The sequence below is a fragment of the Spermophilus citellus genome, assembly GCF_964194105.1.
Source record: "Spermophilus citellus genome assembly, chromosome: 7".
Classification (NCBI taxonomy): domain Eukaryota; kingdom Metazoa; phylum Chordata; class Mammalia; order Rodentia; family Sciuridae; genus Spermophilus; species Spermophilus citellus.
The window spans coordinates 112,838,144-112,860,149 of record NC_138188.1 but is presented as its reverse complement, the minus strand read 5'-3'; positions in this window follow the sequence as shown (position 1 = coordinate 112,860,149).

Genomic DNA, 22,006 nt, shown 5'->3' with positions numbered 1-22,006 from the left:
TCTCCACTGCTGCTGTGAACAGTCTAGCTTTTGTATCGCTCCTAGAACAAAAGTCCCATTGGCATGGTCTAAAGGCCACACTATATCAGGTACACATGGTCACTGGGGGCAGGTGTGGGAATCCTAGGCCCTTTCAAATTCACACTTATTAGCATTTCTTCCAAATAAGAAAAGGGTTCAGAAGGAGACAGGTTGAACTAAAGGATGCTGATCTGGAAGAGGTGACAGGCTACTGTCCTTGGTCACAGTGGCTTTTCCAGCCATCCTTGCGTTCCATCATCTTTAAACCCTGATGTCTTATGGGAAGCCCAGGACATGCAAGCCAGGGCAGGTGAAGGTGTGGTGGGTGATGAAGTTTTGGCTGCATGCGCTTTTTCCTAGAAACTCTAATTTGTGGTCTGAGAGTCTGATCATTAAAAATGACGAGTAAATAAGAGAGGTGAAGCTGGCTGGGGTCCAGATGTAAGGACAGGCTTGGCTGTGGGTGATGAGGGGGAAAAGCAGGAAAAATCACCTCTCATGCTCCATGGCTTTAACCCCCAAGTTCCAATCATGTTGCCAAAGCAGCTTCACCTCCAGGGCAGCACAAGGGTTCTGTGGGGTTCAGAACCAGAAGCTTCTGAGCTGCAGGAAGACTTGGGAATCCTACAACATGATCTCTTCACTTCATACACAAGGGCCCCAAGGCTCAGGAGATCAGAATTGTGAAAAAAAATGACACCACCTTTCACCCACACCTCAACCCATCCTACCCACCCTGCCACCCACCTGAGAGGAAGGGAGGCCTCGTGTAGGATGCAGCTGGTGGGCCACCTCCTTTCCCCCTGGAGGCACTGACGTCCATCAGTCCTAGAAGACGATTAAAATGATGCTGCTATTGTTAAATTGTGGCGAGTAGACTCTGGATTATTCTCCCTTGGGGGCTGGTCATGAGTCACCACAGCACATCCTCAGGAAGTGGCTGGCTGGACTCCCAAAATGGCCAGCTTTGCAGTGAACTGGGGACTCAGTGGTTGTCAGAGCTCTGCAGATGGACTGTGCTCTGGAGGTTCTGATGGCTGTGTGGGTCAGGAGAGGCAGGACTTGACATCTAGGGGAGGACAGATGCCCACCTCCAGGGCTGGCATTCCAGAGCACGAGGTAATAGGGGCAGTCGCCATGTGAGGAGCTCGCTCTGATGACAGGGGAGTTAAATAGGGGAGTGTGGAGGGAAGGCACAGCCAGCGGCTTGCATGGAGTCACTATTCAGTTAAAGTTTGCTTCCTTTTATTCTTCTTCCAGAAGGCAGTCCTTGAGCTGGACCTGCAAGATAACTGAGTCTCCTCCACTTTCCTAACAGGCAGGAAAGGAATAGGGAACAGCTCTGGGGAAAGGGATGTTCACAGATTCAGGAACTTTAGGAGTCTGCTCGTGCATTTTGGGCAGCGGCACAAGATGGACATTCACCCACAGTAAAAGGAGGAGGTATGAGCTACAGTAATCCCAGGTTAAATGAAGAAGGTAAGTAGCTCCATGACAGGAAAGGAGTCCAGCAGTGAAGGAATGAATGAATGGCCTTATCTGGTATCCACAGTGCTCACTGTTCTGGGAAGAAAAGGGCTTGGTGGCTTTGTGTGTGCTCTCCCCTCCCCTGCTGTCATGAATCTTAAATGTACCCCAAAGGCCCATGTGCTAAAGGATTGGTTCCTGGACTGTGGCCTGCTGGGGCTGTACTAGTGATATAACCTCTAGGAATTAGAGTCAAGGAGAAGGAAGTTAGGTCACTGGGGGTATCCCCTGGGAAGGAGATATTGGGACCCTGGCCCCTTCCCCTCTTTCTCTTTTTGCTCCTTGGCTGCCATGAGATGCACAGGTTTTCTCTTCCATATGCTTCTGCCAGTGTATACTACCTTACCACAAGCCCAACATGACAGGGCCAGTGACCATGGACTGAAATTGCTGAAAACAGGAGCTAAAATAAGCTTACCTCTAAGTTTATGTGTCTCGTGTGTTTGTCATACAGATGGAAAGTGGACTAACACCTTCTTACACCTCTCTGCTGTTGCATGTACAAGTCTCCTATCCTTGGACATGACTCAATATCATAACATCAACTAGGAACTCAGAAATTCTCTTTCTTTATGCTCTCAAAGACCTTACCCTGACTCTGGTAGAGCCCTTATTCCTGGGCCAAATGGTGGTTAACAGCATGTGTGTCTCATCTCTCTGGGCCTTTCCAGTGCCCAGGGCCTAAAGTGACCTTTTGCAGAGGGTGTTCAGGATTCTTGGCCTTTCAGAACTCCCAACCCTCCTGCCCAACTCCTAATATTATATTAAGACATGACTTGTTCTCTCCTAATCCCTTGTTTAGGAATGTTTGAGTGACTTTGATGATAACAGAAGAACTTCAGGTAGAAGCGGAGTAGACATGCATTACTTGGAATGAGCAGGAGGTGGCCTCAGAGTGGGCAGAAGTCCTACAGTGGAAGTCACGAACTTCTGCAGAGGAAGGACAAAGAGATCCATGCTGAAGAGGGTGAAAGTGCATCTCAGGGCTCAGGGTGAGAAGGAAGGACCAGGGCAATGCTGGGGAGGAAAGACAAACATTTTCATCATTTCTTCATTTAGTCTTCTCATCGACCTTTGAGGTAGGCATTGCTATTACCTTCGTTTCAAAGATGATTAATTGGAGACACAAGAAAGGTTAAATAACTAATCCACAACCACACAGCTAGTGGATGGTCAAGCCTGGACTTGAACCCACTCTCTTAGTGCTTAAAACCTGTGTTCTTACCCACCATGCAATTAGGGCACCTAATTTAAAACATCTATTCACATAATTTTTGCCCCAAGATAGACCACTCCTACACCAGATATTTTCTTCTAGAGCTGTTTACTGTTAGAGATGAAGAAAAAATTCTCTTTTAGAGGAGAATTCATATCCTTGAAGCTCAAAATAATATTTTTTTGGAATAATCAACAGGAAAAAAGTCCTCTTCAAAGGACAACCTAAATAGACTGATACAAGCAATTAAAAATAATTGCATCATCTATTCCAATTACTTCTGAAGTTTATTACACTGCAATTCATTTTTTTCTTTATTTTACATTTACTAGAACTCAAGTAAATGGGGAAAAATGACCAAATTTCGTTTGATTGAATGGGAGATACAGAACAATAAAAGAAATGCCAAATCGAAAGTGACCTTCAGTCCCACCTGAATGCAAGGAACATGTTTATTTACATCTGCATAGATATTAAACTCATTCTTCTTGAACCTATTTTCATGATCTGAACAGAGGCTATAAATCAACAGTTCTACACAATCTTTGAAAAAATGAATGCTTTCCTGCCTAAGAATGTGGCTTGTGTATTGGCAGTACATGGAGTTGGGATGCTTCCAGCTGCAAATAATAGAAAAGCCCTGGCTCAAATAATCTTAAACTAAGGACACATATTACCTCCCACAACAGGGAGCTCAGAGGAAAGGAAAAGCCCAAGCTCAGCTACATCAGCAGCTCAATAGGGTAAACGAGGACCCAAGTTTATTTCAGTCTTTCTCTTTTCAATTTTGTTTGGATGCTAAGATGCCTGCCAGATAGCTGCAGCAACCCTGGATGTGACATCCAGAAATGACAAATTCCAAGGCACTGAGAAGTGTCTCTTTTTTGTGTCTCTTTGAGAAGCAAGAAAATCTCTCCCAATAGTCTCTCAATAGGCGCTAGGGACATAGCTCAGTGGTAGAGCACTGGCCTGCCATGTGTGAAGCCCTGGGTTCAATCCTCAACACTGAAAAATAAATAAATAAATAATAAAACCCTAAACTAAAACCAAAAAACATCTCCCAGCAAATTCTAGTTGATTGTTTAGTTGGCCTGAGTCACATGCTTATTCCTAAAGCAATTACCATTTCTTCACCCCATAGCAAACCTTTAATAGTTCATAGAAATAAAATATTTTAAAAAAGATAACACCCCTAAATTTCATAATGAGAACAGGCATCCAGATTCTCCTGATGATGAATTGTCTCTATCACCTCAAGGATCACCTTGCTTTCCACAAAAACAACGGATTCTGAAGATTGTGAAATATGGCTTTGCTAACCGAATATTATTCTAGACACAACACAGCAGCTGGCTTTTAAAAATAACTATTTGGAGAAATTCTTTTTGATGACAAATGATCAGAACTTCGTGTTAAAATGATGTATTGAATGTACACATTCATCTCCTCTTCATCCCTAAACATCACTTAAAAAATGAGAAGTAATCACACACAAGGAACAGGGCGTAAGGACAGAGAGCTAGAAAGGAGCTGTCACCAGCCTTACAGCAGCCAGGAGCAGGGGGAGGAGCAGCAGAGCTCAGAAAGCTGGGGTCTAAGACAGCCACTTGGATCCAGGCGGTAGTCTGCTGCGTATTGAAGAGCTCTCAAAAGACTGAAAACATTGGTGGCACTGAGTCCTTCTGGAGTGTGAAAGATAGCTCCACTAGGAGGACTGGTTAAAAGTGTGCACCAGGAGTGGCTGTACCTGCTTTCCTCCCCTACTCCATACAGTGGGGACAACCCCTGAGGAAGCCTGGCATTCCCTCTAAAAACTGGAACAAGACAGGGATGTCCTCTGTCATCACTACTATTTAATATAGTCCTTGAAACTCTAGCCAGAGCAATTAAATAGACGAAAGAAATTAAAGGGATACAGATAGGAAAAGAAGAACTCAAGTTCTCGACAGATGCTCAGCCCTGGAGGAACACAGGCGATATCAAGGATAGGAGGATCATCCCCAAAACAGAGTAACCCAGGAAAGCTTGCATCCTGCCTGTGGAGATCACCAACTTCCTTCTCCCACCCATCCTGGTACACTAGAAACCTGAAGAGTATATTCCTCAAGCAGGAAATCAAATAGTGTTCTTTGGGGTAGCTGATCAGCCTAAGAGAAAAGATCAAAATATATTGATGCTAGAAGTCTCTAGATAGATCACCCTACAGTGAAAAATCACAATTAATGAGGTCCCTGTTTCCTGAGTTTCTGACTAGTTGTCTTGGTCTATTTCTGTTACTATCACTGAATACCACAGACTGAGTAATTTATAAAGAACAGAGGTTTATTTGGCTTATGGTTCTGGAGTCTGGGAAGTCCAAAAGCATGACACTGGCATCTGGGAAGGGCCTTCTTGCTGCATTATAACATGGCTGAGGGCATCATGTGATGACGAGAGCAAGTGTGTGTCCTCTTCTCATAAAGCCACCAGTCCCACCACAAGGTCCCACCCAACAACCTTATCTAGTCCACATTACCTTTCAAAGGCACCACCTACAAATACCACCGAGATGTAAATTTGTTCCCAGCACATGAAATTGGACACATTCAGACCATAGCCATTGTTTAGGCCTCTCTTTTAAATGTGTTTGGACAGAAAACGATCATCAACATGGGCAGAAAGTCCTCAGTATTAAAATGTCCAAAAGCTAACTATACTAAGCCCCAGGCCAACATCATTCTAAATGGAGAAAAATTGAAAGCATTCCCTCTAAAAACTGGAACAAGACAGAGATGTCCTCTGTCACCTCTACTATTTAACACAGTCCTTGAAACTCTAGCCAGAGCAATTAGATAGACGAAAGAAATTAAAGGGATACAGATAGGAAAAGAAGAACTCAAATTAGCACTATTTGCCAACAATATGATTCTATACTTAGAAGATCCAAAAAATTTCACCAGAAAACTTATAGAACTAATAAATGAATTCAGCAAAGTAGCAGGATATAAAGTCAACACCCATAAAGCAAAGGCATTTCTGTATATCAGTAACAAATCCTCTGAAAGAGAAATTAGGAAAATTACCCCATTTACAATAGCCTCAAAAAAGATAAAATACTTGGGAATCAATGAAAGAGGTGAAATATGTCTACAATGAAAATTATAGAACACTAAAGAAAGAAATTAAAGAAGACCTTAGAAAATGGAAAGATCTCCCTTGTTTTAGGCAGAATTAATATTTCAAAATGATCATACTACCAAAAGCACTCTACATATTTAATGCAATTCCAAGCAAAATCCCAATGACATTCTTCATAGAAATAGAAAAAGCAGTCATGAAATTCATCTGGAAAAATAAGAGACCCAGAATAGCCAAAGCAATCCTTAGTAAGAAGAGTGAAGCAGGTGACATCACTATATCAGACCTTAAACTATAGTACAGAGCAATAGTAACAAAAATGGCATGGTACTGGCACCAAAATAGACTTGTAGACCTATGGTACAGAATAGAGGACACAGAGACAAACCCACATGAATATAGTTATCTCATATTAGACAAAGGTGTCAAAAATATATATTAGAGAAAGGATAGTCTTTTCAACAAATGGTGCTGGGAGAACTGGAAATCCGTATGCAATGAAATGAAATTAAACTCCTATATCTCTCCATGCACAAAACTTAAGTCAAAATGGATCAAGGACCTAGGAATTAAACCAGAAACCCTGCGACTAATAGAAGAAAAAGTAGGCGCAAATCATCATTATGTTGGATTATGCCCCAACTTCCTTAATAAGACTCCTATAGCACAAGAAATAAAATCAAGAATCAATAAATGGGATGGACCCAAACTAAAAACCTTCTTCTCAGCAAAAGAAACAATCAGTGAGGTGAATAGAGAGCCTATAGAATGGGAGCAAATCTTTACCACAACTCACATCAGATATAGCACTAATCTCTAGGATATATAAAGAGCTCAAAAATTTTAGCACTTAAAAAAAACAAATAACCCAATCAATAAATGGGCCAAGGAACTGAACAGACACTGCTCAGAAGATGATATACAATCAATCAACAAATATATGAAAAATTTTCAACATCTCTAGCAATTAGAGAAATGCAAATCAAAACTACTCTAAGATTTCATCTCACTCCAGTCAGAATGGTAGCTATCGAGAATATAAGCAACAATAAATGTTGATGAGGATGTGGGGAGAAAGGCACACTCATACATTGCTGGTGGGACTGCAAATTGGTGCAGCCAATATGGAAAGCAGTATGGAAATTCCTTGGAAAACTGGGAATGGAACTACAATTTGACCCAGCTATCCCACTCCTCGGTTTATACTCAAAAGACTTAAAAACATATACTTATATACTTACATACTGCAGTGATACAGCCACATCAATGTTTATAGCATCACAATTCACAATTGCTAAACTGTGGAACCAAACTAGATCCCCTTTATTAAATGAATGGATAAAGAAACTGTGGTATATATGCACAATGGAATATTATGCCCTATGCCTTGTGTTTGATTACTTCTTATTTTTAAGTGATATTTAGGGATGAAGAGGAGATGAATTTTCAGCATTAAAAGAGAATAAAATCATGGCATTTTCAGGTAAACGGATGGAGTTGGAGAATATTATTCTAAGTGAGGTAAGCCAATCCCCCCCAGACCAAATCCCAAATGTTTTCTCTGATAATGAGGATGCTGATCCATATGGGGATGAGGGGGAAGCATGAGAGGAATGGAGGAACTTTAGATAGGGAAAGGGGGAGGGAGGGGAATAGAGGGGGAGTGGGGGTACAAAAGATAGTGGAATGAGATGGACATCATTACCCTAAGCACATGTATGAAGACACGAATGATGTGACTCTACTTTGTATACAACAAGAGACATGGAAAATTGTTCTCTATATGTGTAATATGAATTGAAATGCATTCTTCTGCCATATGTTAAAAAATTAGAATAAATAAATTAAAAAATTTTAAAAACATCCATAACAAACAGAAGTAAAATGAACTAAAGAGATTATATAAGCAGAATAAATACTGTCATTAATAGCATCACAAAAATAAGGTTCTCAAGCCCTCTGCAAGTACTTTTCTTTAGATAACCCACACAATATAAAAGATACTATCAAATTAATATTATCTGTACATTCCACCTCAAAAGACTTCCAAATTTACAAAGAAATGCCCATTTGTAGGCCACAAATCAAAACGATGGCACTTTTAAATCTTTTAATCTGTGAAATAAGAATTTCAGTTAGGTATAAAAATTTCTATGATGATGGATGGTGCTCCAGCCATGTTTGATTAAAAAAAATCTAGATTTTAATCATGACTACAATTATAGAACAAGAAACCCATGTTTTGTTTATGAAAATATTTTCCATGTAAAGTATCATGCATATAATTGATCTACTCATTCATTGAACCCATGCAAATATGTAAATTATTGCCAGTTTATGGAAATGTTGAAAAAATAAAAGATGATGAATTTAATAATCTTGTGTTCTTTGCACACAATGAGCACTGGCTCATTGGTTGAAAGGTAGAAATTTTCTACAAAGATTTGTTGCACTAACTCCAAATCAAAATTTTTTCAAAATAAAAAAAAAGAATTCTTGCTAAATATTAAATAGTCAAAGAAAAAATATAGCACTATCATATTATATATGAATGGGTTAAATCTAAAGTTCCCAGGAAAGGAACAATTTATTTGTGACCTAGCAACAGAGGTAAGAAAATTTATACTGACATTAAAACTTTTCATAATAAAAATTAGTATTAATGATTATGTACATTTTCTAACATGAATCAATGTGAAGATTTCAATTAAAAATAATAGCATACTAAAACCAAAGTAAACATGCTTTGTTAGTATTGGAAAATTTAGAATTTCTTTTCAATTTATATATCTTAATTCTATGTTAATAAGTTGAATAGAAGTAACTTTGAATAGAAGTTACTTGAATAGAAGTAACTTACTTGAATAGAAGTAACTTTGAAACGAACTTTTTAATTTTTTGCTTGGAAATTATGTTGATTCTTTAGAAAAAGATGAACCAGCTTTGTTGATGTAAATATGAGTGTTTAAAAAGTAACTTTTTAATACCTGCTTCCATAAATGGAAACCATTTAAGTGTTTTTTTGAAACAACTTGAGCATAAGAATCTCTGTAAATGTCATCAAATTTAAATTCAAATAAAATATTTCCAGTAAAAATTTAGTGCCAAATTAAGATATGCAGTGTAAAAATGCATGCTGGATTTGGTGACTTGGTACCAAGAAAAGTATAAAATGTCTTATTTTAGTTAACTTTTTGTTGCTGTGACTAAAATACCCGACAAGAACAATTTAGAGAAGGAAAAGTTGATTTGGCTCACAGTTTCAGAGGTTCCGTCCATAGAAGGCCAATTTCATAACTCTGGGCCCTAGTGAGGCAGAGCATCATGGCAGAAGGTTGTGGTGGAGGAAAGCAGCTCAGAGCACGGCAACCTGGAAGCAGAGAGAGAGCTCCAGTTCACCAGGGTCAAAAAATAAACCCTAGAGACATGGCCCTAGTGTCTCACTTCCTCCAGCCACATCCTATCTGCCTACAGTTACCACCCAATTAATCCATATCAATGGATTAATACACTAATTAGGTTACACTTCTTATAATCTAATTATATCATCTCTAAAAATTTTTTGCATTATCCCACATGAGCTTTTGGGGGACACCTCATATCTAAACCACAACATATCTCATTACTATTTTTTTTTTAATTTTGAGAACATGGAAATGGTAATACATGCATTTTAGATATATTGGATTAAATGTATTATTGAAATTAATTTCATATCTTTATTTTTAATTTTTTAATGTAAGTACCAGAAGCTTTAAACTTACATCTGCACTTCACATTATCATGCTATTGGATAGTACTAGTTGCTCTATTTATTCATCAGGGTTTGTGTCTTAATAACCACAATATATATTAATACATGTTGTATACCAGAAATTGTGCTGAGATTTACAAATACATTGAACCTCAGAACAACTCATTTAACCTCAAAACAACAATGAAATAAGTTAACTGATAAGAAGGTTGCGACTCAGATGTCAAGTCGTTTTCCTAAGTTCACACCGCTAGTAAGTAATATAACCAGACTTCCAACTCAGGATCCCCAAACTTGTCCCTTTAATCACAACTGTGACATCTAGGACAAACCCAATAATAGTGTTCCCATGTAGGAATTTCTTCCCTGCATTTCTTGGGAAATTTATGCTTTCTAAATTCTATATACCAAGAAAAATCAAGAAATTGAGAAAACAGAACAATGTATTGCAATTCTTCTATGAGAATCAAGATAACGACTCAGAGACATTTTTGGTGAAAGGTGGTCACTGATGTCAAGTCAAAAGCAGGAGCTGATAAATACTGAATTTATGTTATTATACTGACTACATTCAAAATTCTCCAATGATAGTTATATTTTCAATTCTATTATCTATGATAGTAACTTTGTTTTATTTTCTAAGACCTCACAGGAGATTGATTAAAATATGTAATTTGACACTGCTTGTTATACAAATTATTTCTGATATTTTAATAAAACGAAACTACCGGAAAGTCAAAAAAAAAAAAATAGCAAGAGCTGAAAGCACAGGTTGATGTTTCTGGGAACTCGAAGGAACATGCAGGAAAGAATTGGCGGTAGCCTCACTGGTCACTTGCTTGAGGCTATTGACTTGTTATAAACATCCTGCAATTGTCTTGCAGTCTTTGCAGCTAACAGTGAGTGATTCTTTCAAATAAAACAAATGAAAATCTGTTTAAAATGTACAGTGAACATCCACCTTCTTTGGGTGGGATTGAGAGAAGGAACAAGCATTGGAAACCATAGGTGACAGGGGCTGTTAACTCAGCTAGGAGAGGTAGCGCTGCATTCTTCTATACTACCCACTGCTCTTTGCTGGCTATTTCCAATGTTTGATATTTGCTATAAGCTACAGTTCTTTACAAATACTACCAAAGTATAAATGCTTTTTAAAATATTGCCAAGTATAAATATTCTGCAAAGGCTGCTAAATTTAGTATTTCGTATTCATTAAATAAAAATTTATAGATATCCATAATAATGAGAGATGAAAAATATTGGAAAGTGTTTTAAAAATAAGTTATGATTGGGAACTTCCTGAGAATTCCCAAGAATTTCAACTTTTTTTTTTTAATTCCCCAATCCCAAAGATTAATAGCCATCAGAAATTTGGGAATATTCCCCAGCATCTTAAGCCTTTAATTCTGCCGGTTGAAGAAGAGGAAGAAGAAGTGACAGTGAGGATCCACAACACTGGGGTGATTCTGACACACAGGTAGGAGAGAGAAGAAGGAAAGAGCTGGTCACCAAAGCAAATAAATCTGTAACAGCGGAAAGAGAGATTTGTTTACAGCCTCCTTCTCTAGTAAATTGAAAGTTAGGGCCAATTCATGAGAGGGGAGCAGGAAATAGCCAGCAGAGGGTCCTAGGAGACTTTAAAGGTTTGCAATTGCCTGGAAGGGGATGAGAGTCGATGGGGTGGTGTGGGTGGCACCTGGAAGGTTTATTGGGCACCCCTGAGCTCTCAGCTGAAACCTGGGTGCTCAGTAGAGAGGGGAAGCACTCAGGGCGATGGGCTTCCAGGGCTTCAGAACCTGTTGGATTTTCTGAGAGGGCAGACGTGAGTACAGCCACAGTCTCTCATAGGCCATGTGCAGAACAACACGTGGCTGTCATTAACAAGCTGCTATGCAGCATACACATGGCCCTGTAGTGAGCTGCCACTCAGGGGTGACGGGGTGGGGGGGGGAAGTCAGTGTTAACCTGGATGGTCTGCCAGGAGAGAAGTCACTGCAAACATGACTTGACATGAGTGGGGGTAAGGAGAGGAGGAATGTTCCAGCAAATATGGCATTTTGGAGCAACTTGGTTTTAGTGCCAGGAATGGCAGCTTTAGCGGCCCCTGCACTCACCCTGCATTTTACCCCTTCCCTACAGGGAACCCAAATTTAGCCTCTTCTCAATGAGGTAAAAGCTGGGTGACCTGGTTTCCAATCCCAGCTGGAAATGAGCTCAGTAAGCAATGCTGGGCTTCTCTGGGACCCGGTTTCCCACTGAATGACCTGGTGAGTAGGCCTGGCTGGGTGCTGCTGCAGCCTCCCTTGGTGCTCTGTTAGCTCTCTGGTGCAAGGAACAGCCCCATCAAGTGATGGGGGCTGTTGTAGGAAATCAGAATAATGAAGGAGGTGAGAATCACAGATGAACACAGGCGTGGGCCTCAGCCTGACCCCAAAGGAGCTTGCACTGCAGTTTTGTACCTAGAAGAGTGTTTAGAGTCCAAGAAGTCCTTGGGTTATTAATCACAGGAGCTCACCATCCTTAGCTCTAGTGTTCTATCCTCACATTGGCTAGTTCTGAGTGTGTGAGTACACAGGCGTGTGTGGGTTTGTGTGTGTGTATGTGTGTGTGTGTGTATGTTTGCTTCTCCTTGGATACCTGCTTGCTTCTGTCTCTCATGGATCACTCAGAGAGAGAGAATCTAATTGGCTCAGCTAGTCTCAGCTAAGCACCCATCTGTGTGGTTTGGATTAACCTTTGAGCCTAAGCCGTCTCACAGATCAGCTGCCATCAGCTCACGTTCCCAAAGCAGCCTTCTCAGCTATGAGCTTGGAAGGCAGGGCCACATGACAGAATGTGGCCACTCTGTACTAATGACTGGAACAGGCTGCTCCCTCTTGGGGTGGTGAGCTGGCAGTCACACTCCCCCATTCTCCCTCAGGCTCTGGCACCTAAGGAGACTGACCTCTCCCAACCCTAACCTCCACCTCCTAACATTTTGTCGTTTAGCCTGATGGTGACAGACTGAGCTGGCTGGCTTACATTACCCCAGGAAAGGATCTCAACACTTGTCCAAGTTACAGACATTCCTCTCTTTATATAGAAACAGTTTAAGACCAGTAAGGGAAGAAGACCTGGATCATGAGTGGTAGAATCAGGGATAGAACATAGGTCTCTGTACCTTCTCTCCTCCCTGCTACCCCATTTCTCCTTGCAAAATCTTTATAAGCAATTTTCTCCTTGGGCCATGAGTCCCAAAGAACAGTTATTGATTTGAGAAGGGCAGCCAGGGTGGAATTCTGTCAGCAATCAGGCCAGTCCACCCTTCCAGGGAAACAGCTGGGCCATCACCCAGAACCCACCACAGAAGAAGCCAAACAGCACGTCCCCCTCCAGGCATGACTGGAGGAGCAGAGGAGCAGCCTAGAAATAAATTAAAACAGATGATTATTCTCTGGGTGTAGTTTAAACGGTATCAGAAAAATTGCCTATAAATAAAATTGGAAAGCAGTCCCGGCAAACCAGTGCAAGTAATTATATCAACTTGATGGCAGTAATTATTTTTCATAAAACTCAGTTGCTTCCCACCTCCAATAAATCTACCCTAAGATAATTCTGTAATATGTATTCACTGTACATAAAACCAGGAGTCATTACCAACTGTGCTATGAATATGCACTGAGTTTCACACCTTCTTCAAAGACCTTGAACTGTCTACGGTTCCTGTGGCCCATTGCAAACAACCAGGCCTCAGAGATGCCATGATGCCATGATGGTCTTTGGCTAGGACCTGGGGGTTGTGGCATGGCATGATGTCAACTTTCCAACACTTCTGATTTTTTTTTTTTTTTTGAGAGAGAGAGAGAGGAGAGAAAGAATTTTTTAATATTTATTTTTCAGTTTTCGGTGGACACAACATCTTTATTTTTATTTTATGTGGTGCTGAGGATCGAACCCAGCGCCCTGCGCATGCCAGGCGAGTGCGTTACCACTTAAGCCACATCCCCAGCCCATGATTTTTGATAAGAAACTGGCAGTGTCAGGGAGGACACACTAATAAGGTGGTGGTGGAAACATTCAGACTCTTAGGAGAGTCAGACAAAGCAAACTCCTTCCTCTGGCTTGCCCTGCCCTCCAATTCAGGTCTCTCTGCTTAGGGATAGTAAGTGGTGGACCTATAGAGGTGGTTCCCTCCTTTAGGGGGCAGGAGGCTATGTACGGGTCCTAGCCTGCCAATCATCTTGCCTTGTGACCTGGTAAGCCTCATCATTTCTTTGGGCATCTGGTACCTCATCTATGGAGGTAAGAATTACAATACTTACTTTTTTATACTAAAAAAGTTAATGACTTTAAGAGGAATTTTAAGTTCTCAGCAAGACTGAGCAGAAGTTACAAAGATTTCCCCATGTACCTCCTGCCCTTGCACATGTACAGCTTCCTCATTATCAACATCCCCCACAAGAGTGTGAAATTTGTTACAGCTGATGACCCTACTACCTTGACACATAAATATCACCCCGAGTCCATCATTAGGCTCACTCTTGGTGATGTATATTTCGTGGATTGGGACATAAGTATAATAATGTAAATCTATCAAACAGCGTGTTTTCATTGGCGACCCCAGATCATCTGTGCTCTACCTATTCATCTGTCTTAGTCTGTTTTGTGCTGCTGTAACAAAATACCTGAGATTCTTTATAAAGAATAGAAATTTATTTCTCACTGTTCTAGAGGCTGAGAAGTCCAAGATCAAGGTGCTGGCAGGTTTGGTTGTCTGGGGAGGGCTGCTCTCTGCTTCCAAGATAGCACCTATTGCTGCGAACTCTGGAGGGGAGGAACACTGTGTCCGCACATGGCAGAAGGTGGAAGGGAAAGAGAGTCAAATGTTATGTGGAGCTATTTTTTTTTTAAGAAGGGTTTTAACCTCATTTGTGAGGGAAGCAGCCCGCATGACCTTGTCACCTCTTAAAGGTTCCATATCTGAAGCCATCACATCAGTCATGAAGTTTCAACACCTGAATTTTAGAGGTAACATATTCACACCATAGCATCACTTCTTCCAAAATTAATTAATTTGGTTTAACAAATCTCCTCCAAGTACCTATTTTGTGCCAGGCCCTTTGTGTAGCATTGTAAGTGGTACTTAAGACAGTCCTCAATTTCTTGATTCTTACAGTCAAGTGAGGAATACAAACCAAACTTGAACAGGTAATTAGAGGTGTGTTATTTACTACAACGGAGAAACACAGGGTTCAACAGGGGAATGAGTAATCTAATCCAGCTTGTTGGAGAGGTAGTGACACTTAGGCGAGAGAAGCCTGATGGAGTGACATGAAGGTGATACTGAAGCCAGATTTCAAGATAGGTAGGTAGTTAGGGTAGCTAGGTAAATCAGGGCTGATATTGAAAACGGTGTCCGATCTGAGCCTGGTGTTTTATACTTCAGATTCGGGGAAGCAAGGACTCATCACTGTAACCAGTATTGATACCTAAAGCAGAAGGGAGAGCTCTGTGGCAGTGGAAAGGTGCAGATTGCTTAGCACAGGGAGGTGGCTTTCCCCAGAGCCTGGCACTCATGGAGGATGAGAATACTGTCTTGACTTCTCCATAAGCCCTGGCTGGAAACTGGTGAGCCTTGGACAGGTGTGTGCTGGGCAGATAGCCATCCCTGAGCCCATTACAACCCAAGAAGCAGCCACTGTGACCTAGACTATACAGATAGGGAGCTGATCCATCCTCACAGCCTGCTTTTAGTGGGGCAGCATCTGCCAACTTCCAGACCGGTGTTGTGTCCAGATGCGGGGGTCAGATGAGGTCTGAGAGGCAACAGGAGATTAGATGGAAGAGCTGCTGAGCTCAGGAGAAATGGTGATTCTCACTTCCGTGGCTTTCCTCTGAGTGGCAACCACTGGACCTTTTGCTCCTGCAGCAGCTGCCCAGGTGCCCTATTTTCTGCTTGGATGTGATTTCAGAGCATGGACTTTGCACTCTCGTGCTTCCCTTCTCCATCTGTTTTAGTTGGCTTTTTTTTTTTTTTTTTTTTTTTTTTGCCATTGTGACTGAAAGTGCAATTGGAGAGGAGGAAAAGTTTATTTGGGGACTCATGGTTTCAGAGGTCTCAGTCCATAGACACCAGGCTCCATTCCTCAAGGTGAGGCAGAACATCATGGCAGAAGAGTGTGGTGGAGGGAAGTGGCTCACATGATGATCAGGCAGCAGAGAGACTCCACTGGCCAGATACAAAATATATACCCCAAAGGCATGCCCCCAATGCCCACCCCCTCCAGCCTCACCCCACCTGCCTTTAGCTACCACCTAGTTATTTCACTGATCGTGTTAAGAAGGCTCTCATAACCCAATCATTTCTCCTCTAAACCTTCTTACATTGTCTCACGCATGAGCTTTTGGGGGACACCTCACATCCAAGACATAACACCATCTGTGCCTGAAGGGACAGTTCCAAGGAGCAGTCCTCCTTCGTGAGGACCAAGGAACTTGGCAGCTTCTCTAACCTCAGACCAGGTTGAGAGGAGTCTCCTGATCCTCACATCAGACCCTCCCAGGAGCTGCCAGGTAATCTCATCAATTGCAGGCTGAAACATATTTCATATTAATTGATTATTTACCATCCACTTAAAAGACTGACAAATCCCAAACAGAGACACATTATCTCAACTCCATAAACAAAGGTGGCCCTACCATCTCTTTTCAAGTTTGAGCTGGCACTGACAGCCGTGCCAGGGGACCTCTACTGAGATTTTAATGCTCATTACTTCAGAGAAAGTTCCTCTGGTCTTGGATCTTATTTGAAACTAATCTCTCGCCCCTGAAGACCCTCACCACCACCTTCCCCATTTCCCAAACCAGGGGAACAGAGCATTATTTGAGACAGGATCCAGAGGGAGTTATTTTCCCCCCCACATGACCCAGATTCTAGACAGACAGTGGCTGTGGTCACCCTCATGTTACCTGTGGCTCTTTCTCTGTGCTACTTGGTGGGTCACAGTGATCCTACCTAATCCAGACAAAAGTTCACACAGCTGCTCTCCTGGACAGCCCTTCCACAGTTCTCCACTTAATTGTCCCAGTTCTTACAGATAGTTACAGGCTCCTGTGTGAAAGTAAAACAATATTGAAACAAGGACAAAATAATTGATGATGGGGCATTTAGATGATTATGTCTGAAAACCCACATCAGTCAAACCCACAGCAATTGCCTATGAAACAAGAACATCAGAGAGTCCAGCTTATTTAATAAAAGGTATACAAGGTGAGTGGAGAGATAAATGCCACTTAAGATAGGATCCATTAAAGTATTCAGAGTTTGATTTGTGGTCTTTCAATGCATTTAGAAGACAGAGTTCCCAGATTGCTGGGTTTCATTAAAACTCTGCACAATACACTGCTATGTTCCTTGTCCACTTATTCCAGGCTGGACCACTGTTCTTAGTTGGACTTTTCAAGCCAAGGTAAGAATTAGAATTAGCTCGAACTTTAATGAAGTGACAACAAAGCTGTACTACAAGATGCATGATTTTATCTAACTCTTTCCTCTGAGCACTCAGCGGTCAGGACATTGGCCAGCCACTGGTAAGGAGAATATGCTCTAGGGCCAGAGATGGTGTGATCCATCCTCCACCCCTGAGCATATGGAAAAAGGATGGACACTGCCAGCAAAGAACACCATCTCCAAGATCTCCTCCCCTGTGTCCAGGGATCTCTGAAGAGCATAGAGGGTAGAGGGGAAGGTATGGGGGAAGTCCAAGAGGGGAGGAAGGAGTGTTGTCAAGACTGGCCATAATTTGCTCAATCTTAGAAGAGTTGTTTCACTGATTAGGTTGAGGCTTAGAAGAGTCAGGGAATGCAATTCCCGAACATTCAGCTTCCCTGAACACATTACAGACAAAACTCCATACCATCTCTGGGAGGAACAAACCCAAACATTTCCTTCTCCTGAGTTACTGTGTCCATTCATTTTGCTTCTCCCAGAGAATGCTCCTGTTAAGGCATTCTTCATTCAGCTCCTGTGGGATTTAGTAACACATTGGCATTTGTGACTTTCACGGCCACTTTATTATTATTTTTATTTATCCCCCTATACATCTGATAGTTCTCCTTTTTGACACATACCTAGCTTTTTGGTTTTAATCTTCTTTCCTCCCAACCCCATACAGGGGACTGAACTCAGAGGCATGCTGTACCACCAAGCTATATCCTCAGCCCTTTTTATTTTATTTTGAGCCAGGGTCTCCCTAAATTGCACAGGCTGACCTCAGATTTGTGATCCTTCTGCCTCAGCCTCCTAGAGTCTCTTGAGATTTACAGGTGCTCACCACAGCACCTGGCTATTCCACCTTCTTTGATCTTCTCCAGCCCACCAAATCTTTCCAAGAATAGAGGGAGTGAACTTGCACAAAGTTCTCTAATCCATGACTTTCCTCGTTATGTTTTAAATATGTCTTACAAAGAGCAAAAGTTTGTAATTTTGAAGAAGACCGATATATTTATTTTATTAACTTGTGAAATGTGCTTTCTTGGCTCCAAAAAATATTTTCCTACTTCTAAGGTTGTGAATATTTTCTCCTGAATTTTATTTTATATTTTGGTCTGTATAGTGTGATATAATGGCTAGTGTCCACTTTTTCCATAGACATACCCATATAATGGGAGCACTATTTGTTAAAAAGACCCCCTTCCCACCTTGAGCTGCATCAACCTTCTGTAGCACACCAATCCATCACGCACATGGGGTTCTACTTCTGGATTCTGTTCTTTGCCATTGATTTTTATGTCTGTCTTCTCATCCATGTGGCACTGTCTTCATTACCATGGTTTTATAGTTAGTTTTAAAATATGATAAAGTCCTCCAACTTTATTCATTTTTTAAAAAATGGCTTTTTCAAAGTTCCTTTGCATTTCCAAATAAATTCTAGAATTAGCTTTCCAATTTGTACTTTTTAAAATCCTAGTGGAATTTTTATTGAGATTGTGATAAATATGTAGATTCTTTTTTTTTTTTTTTTGGTACTGAGGATTGAACCCAGGAGTGCTCAACCACTGAACCACATCCCCAGCTCTTTTTTTAATATATATATATATATATATATATATATATATATATATATAATTTATTTAAATATATTTTTATTAAATATATTTAATATAGATGCATATATATATATATATATATATATATATATATATATATATTTGTTTTGTTTGTTGTTGTTTAGAGACAGGGTCTCACTGAGTTGCTAAATGCCTTGCTAAATTGCTAAGACTGAACTAGCAATCCTCCTGTCAGCCTCCTGAGCCTCTGAGATTACAGGTGTGCACCACCATGCCTGGCTATGTAGGTCACTCTGGGGAGAATTGCCATCTTAACAATATTGAGTCTTCCCATTCTGGAACATGTTGTATCTCTCCATTTATTTAGGGCTTCTGTAATTTTTCTCATTAATTTGTAATTTTCGGTGTGTAAGTCCTTGACATATCTTGTTAAATAAATACCTCTGTGATTTATAGCTATGGGCCACTATCATTAATAGAATCATTTTAAAATTTCATTTCCCAGCCATTTGCTGATACTGTACAAAAATGTAATTAATTTTTATATATTAGCTTTCTACCTTGAAACTTTGCTAAATCCATATATTAGATCTTATTATGTAGATTCCTGAAGTATTTCTGTATAAACAACCATATCATCTGCAAATAGGGATAGTTTCTTTCCAATCTTTTTGTCTTTAGTTTGTTTTCCTTTTCTTGTTATAGTATCTAAAACCCTGAGAACAGTGTTCAATCAAGGTGGTGAGAATGAGAATCCTTGCCTTGTTCTCAATCTCAGGGAAAACATTTTGTAATTATGATGTTGGCTTTAGTTTTTCACAGATGACCTTTACCAGTTTGAGACAGATCCATAGTCTTCCCAGTTTCTGAGAATTTTATCAAAAATGAATATAGATTTTTGACAAATGCCTCTTTCTATTGAAATGATCATATGATTTTCCCCCTCTTTCTGTCAATAAATAAATTACATTAATTTGTTTTCAAATGCTCCACCAAACTTGTATTTCTGGGGAAAAAAATACTTGCTATTGCATACATCATATACTGTTGGATTCAGTTTTCTATTATTTTGTTAAAGATTTGTGTGTCAATCATGATGGGATGGGTTTCTTGTTTTTAATAATGTTAATGTCAGGTTTTGGAATTAGGTGAATGCTGGATTTACGAAAATACATTGGGCTGTGGTCCCTCTTCCTCGTATTCTGAAAACTTTATGCATGATTGGTGTTATTTCTACCTTGAATATTTAATAGAACTCAATAGGGGGAATATCTATACCTGGAATTTTCTTTGTAGAAAGATTTTCATTAACAAATTCCATTTCTTCTGTAGATTTGGAATTATTAGATTTTTATTATATATCACCAGCCTTTTGCTTTGTTAATTTTCTCTATTGTCTATCTTTTTTTAAAAAAATATTTTTTATTTTACAAATGTTTATTATTTTCTTATTTTTTTAAACTTGGGGTTTAATTTCCTCTTCTTTGTCTACCTTCTTGAAGTGGAGCCTTAGGTCATTGATTCTTGTTCTTATTTTCTAATAGGATTTTAAAGTTGTGACTGTTAGCTATATCCCCAAAATTTTGGTCTATCACATTTTTGTTGTCATTGGGCTCAAAATACTTTGTATCCTTCTTTTTGATCCTTGAATTATTTAAAGTGTGCTGCTCATTTTCCAGATATTTTGGGTTTTCATCAATATCTTATTATTTTGGACATTTTATTTCATTCTATTATGGGCAAAGAGTGCGTTCTGTTTGATATTAGTTCTTTAAAACTTAAGTAATATTTCTTTTTTGGCCTTTGACTAAATGACTTTATTCTCTTTATCCTATGTCATAAACAAAAAAGCAGAATGAAACAAATGACAATGGATTTCTTCTCAGTTTTTGAGCCAGCTTATAACTTGTGACATATTATTTTATCTATATATTTTATATTTTTAGCTATTCATTTATTTTTAACTTTTTAAAATTTATTCTGATTTGTTATACATGACAAAAGAATGCATTTTATTTCATTGTACACAAATGGAGCACAATTTTTCACTTCTCTGGTTGTACACCAAGTATGGTCATATCATTTGTATAATCATACATGTACCTAGGTTAATGTCCATATCATTCCATCATCTTTCCTATCTCCATGCCCCCTCCCCTCCTTACCCTCCCCTTTGCCCAACCCAAAGTTCCTCCACTCATCTTATGGCCCCCATACTGTATTATGGATTAGCATCCACTTATTAAAGAAAACATTTGGCCTTTGGTTTTTTGGGATTGGCTTACTGTACTTAGTGTGATATTCTCCAACTCCATCCATTTATCTGCAAATTCCATAATTTTATTCTCTTTTAATGCTGAGTAATATTCCATTGTGTATATATACCACAGTTTCTATATTCATTCATCTATTGAAGAGCATTGAGGTTGGTTCTACAGTTTGGCTATTGTGAATTGGGCTCTATAAATATCGATGTGCCTGCATCACTGTAGTATGCTGATTTTAAGTCCTTTTACCAAGGAGTGCGATAGCTGGGTCCAACGGTGGTTCCATTCCAGGTTTTCTAGGGAATCTCCATACTACTTTCCAGATTGGTTGCACCAATTTGCAGTCCTACCAGAAATGTATGAGTATGTCTTTTCCCCCACATCCTTGCCAACACTTATTGTTGCTTATATTCTTGATAACTGCCATTCTGACTGAAGTGAGATGAAATCTTAGAGCAATTTTGATTTGCAGTTCTCTAATAGCTAGAGATGTTGAACATTTTTTCACATATTTGGTGATCAATGTATTTCTTCTTCTGAGAAATGTCTGTTCAGCTCCTTAGCCCATTTATTGATTGGGTTATTTGGTCTTTTGGTATTAAGTTTTTTGAGTTCAAACTAAAAAGCTTCTTCTCAGCAAAAGAAACAAAGAGGTAAAGAGAGACTACAGAATGGGACCAAATGAATTCCATACTTGCTTTTTCTATTTCTATGAGGAATATTATTGGGACTTTAAATGGAATTGCATTAAATCTATATAATGCTTTTGGTAAGTGTGACCATTTTGACAATATTAATTCTGCCTATTCAAGAACATGGGAAATCTTTCCATCTTTTTAGGTCTTCTTCAATTTCTTTCTTTAGTGTTCTGTGGTTTTCATTGTAAAGTCACCTATTTTTTTTAGATTGATTCCCAAGAATTTTATTTTATTTTTCTGAAGCTATTGTGAACGGGATAGTTTTCTTAATTTCTCTTTTGGAAGATTCATCATTGATGTATAGAAATACTTTGATTTATGGATATTGATTTTATATCCTGCTACTTTGCTGAATTCA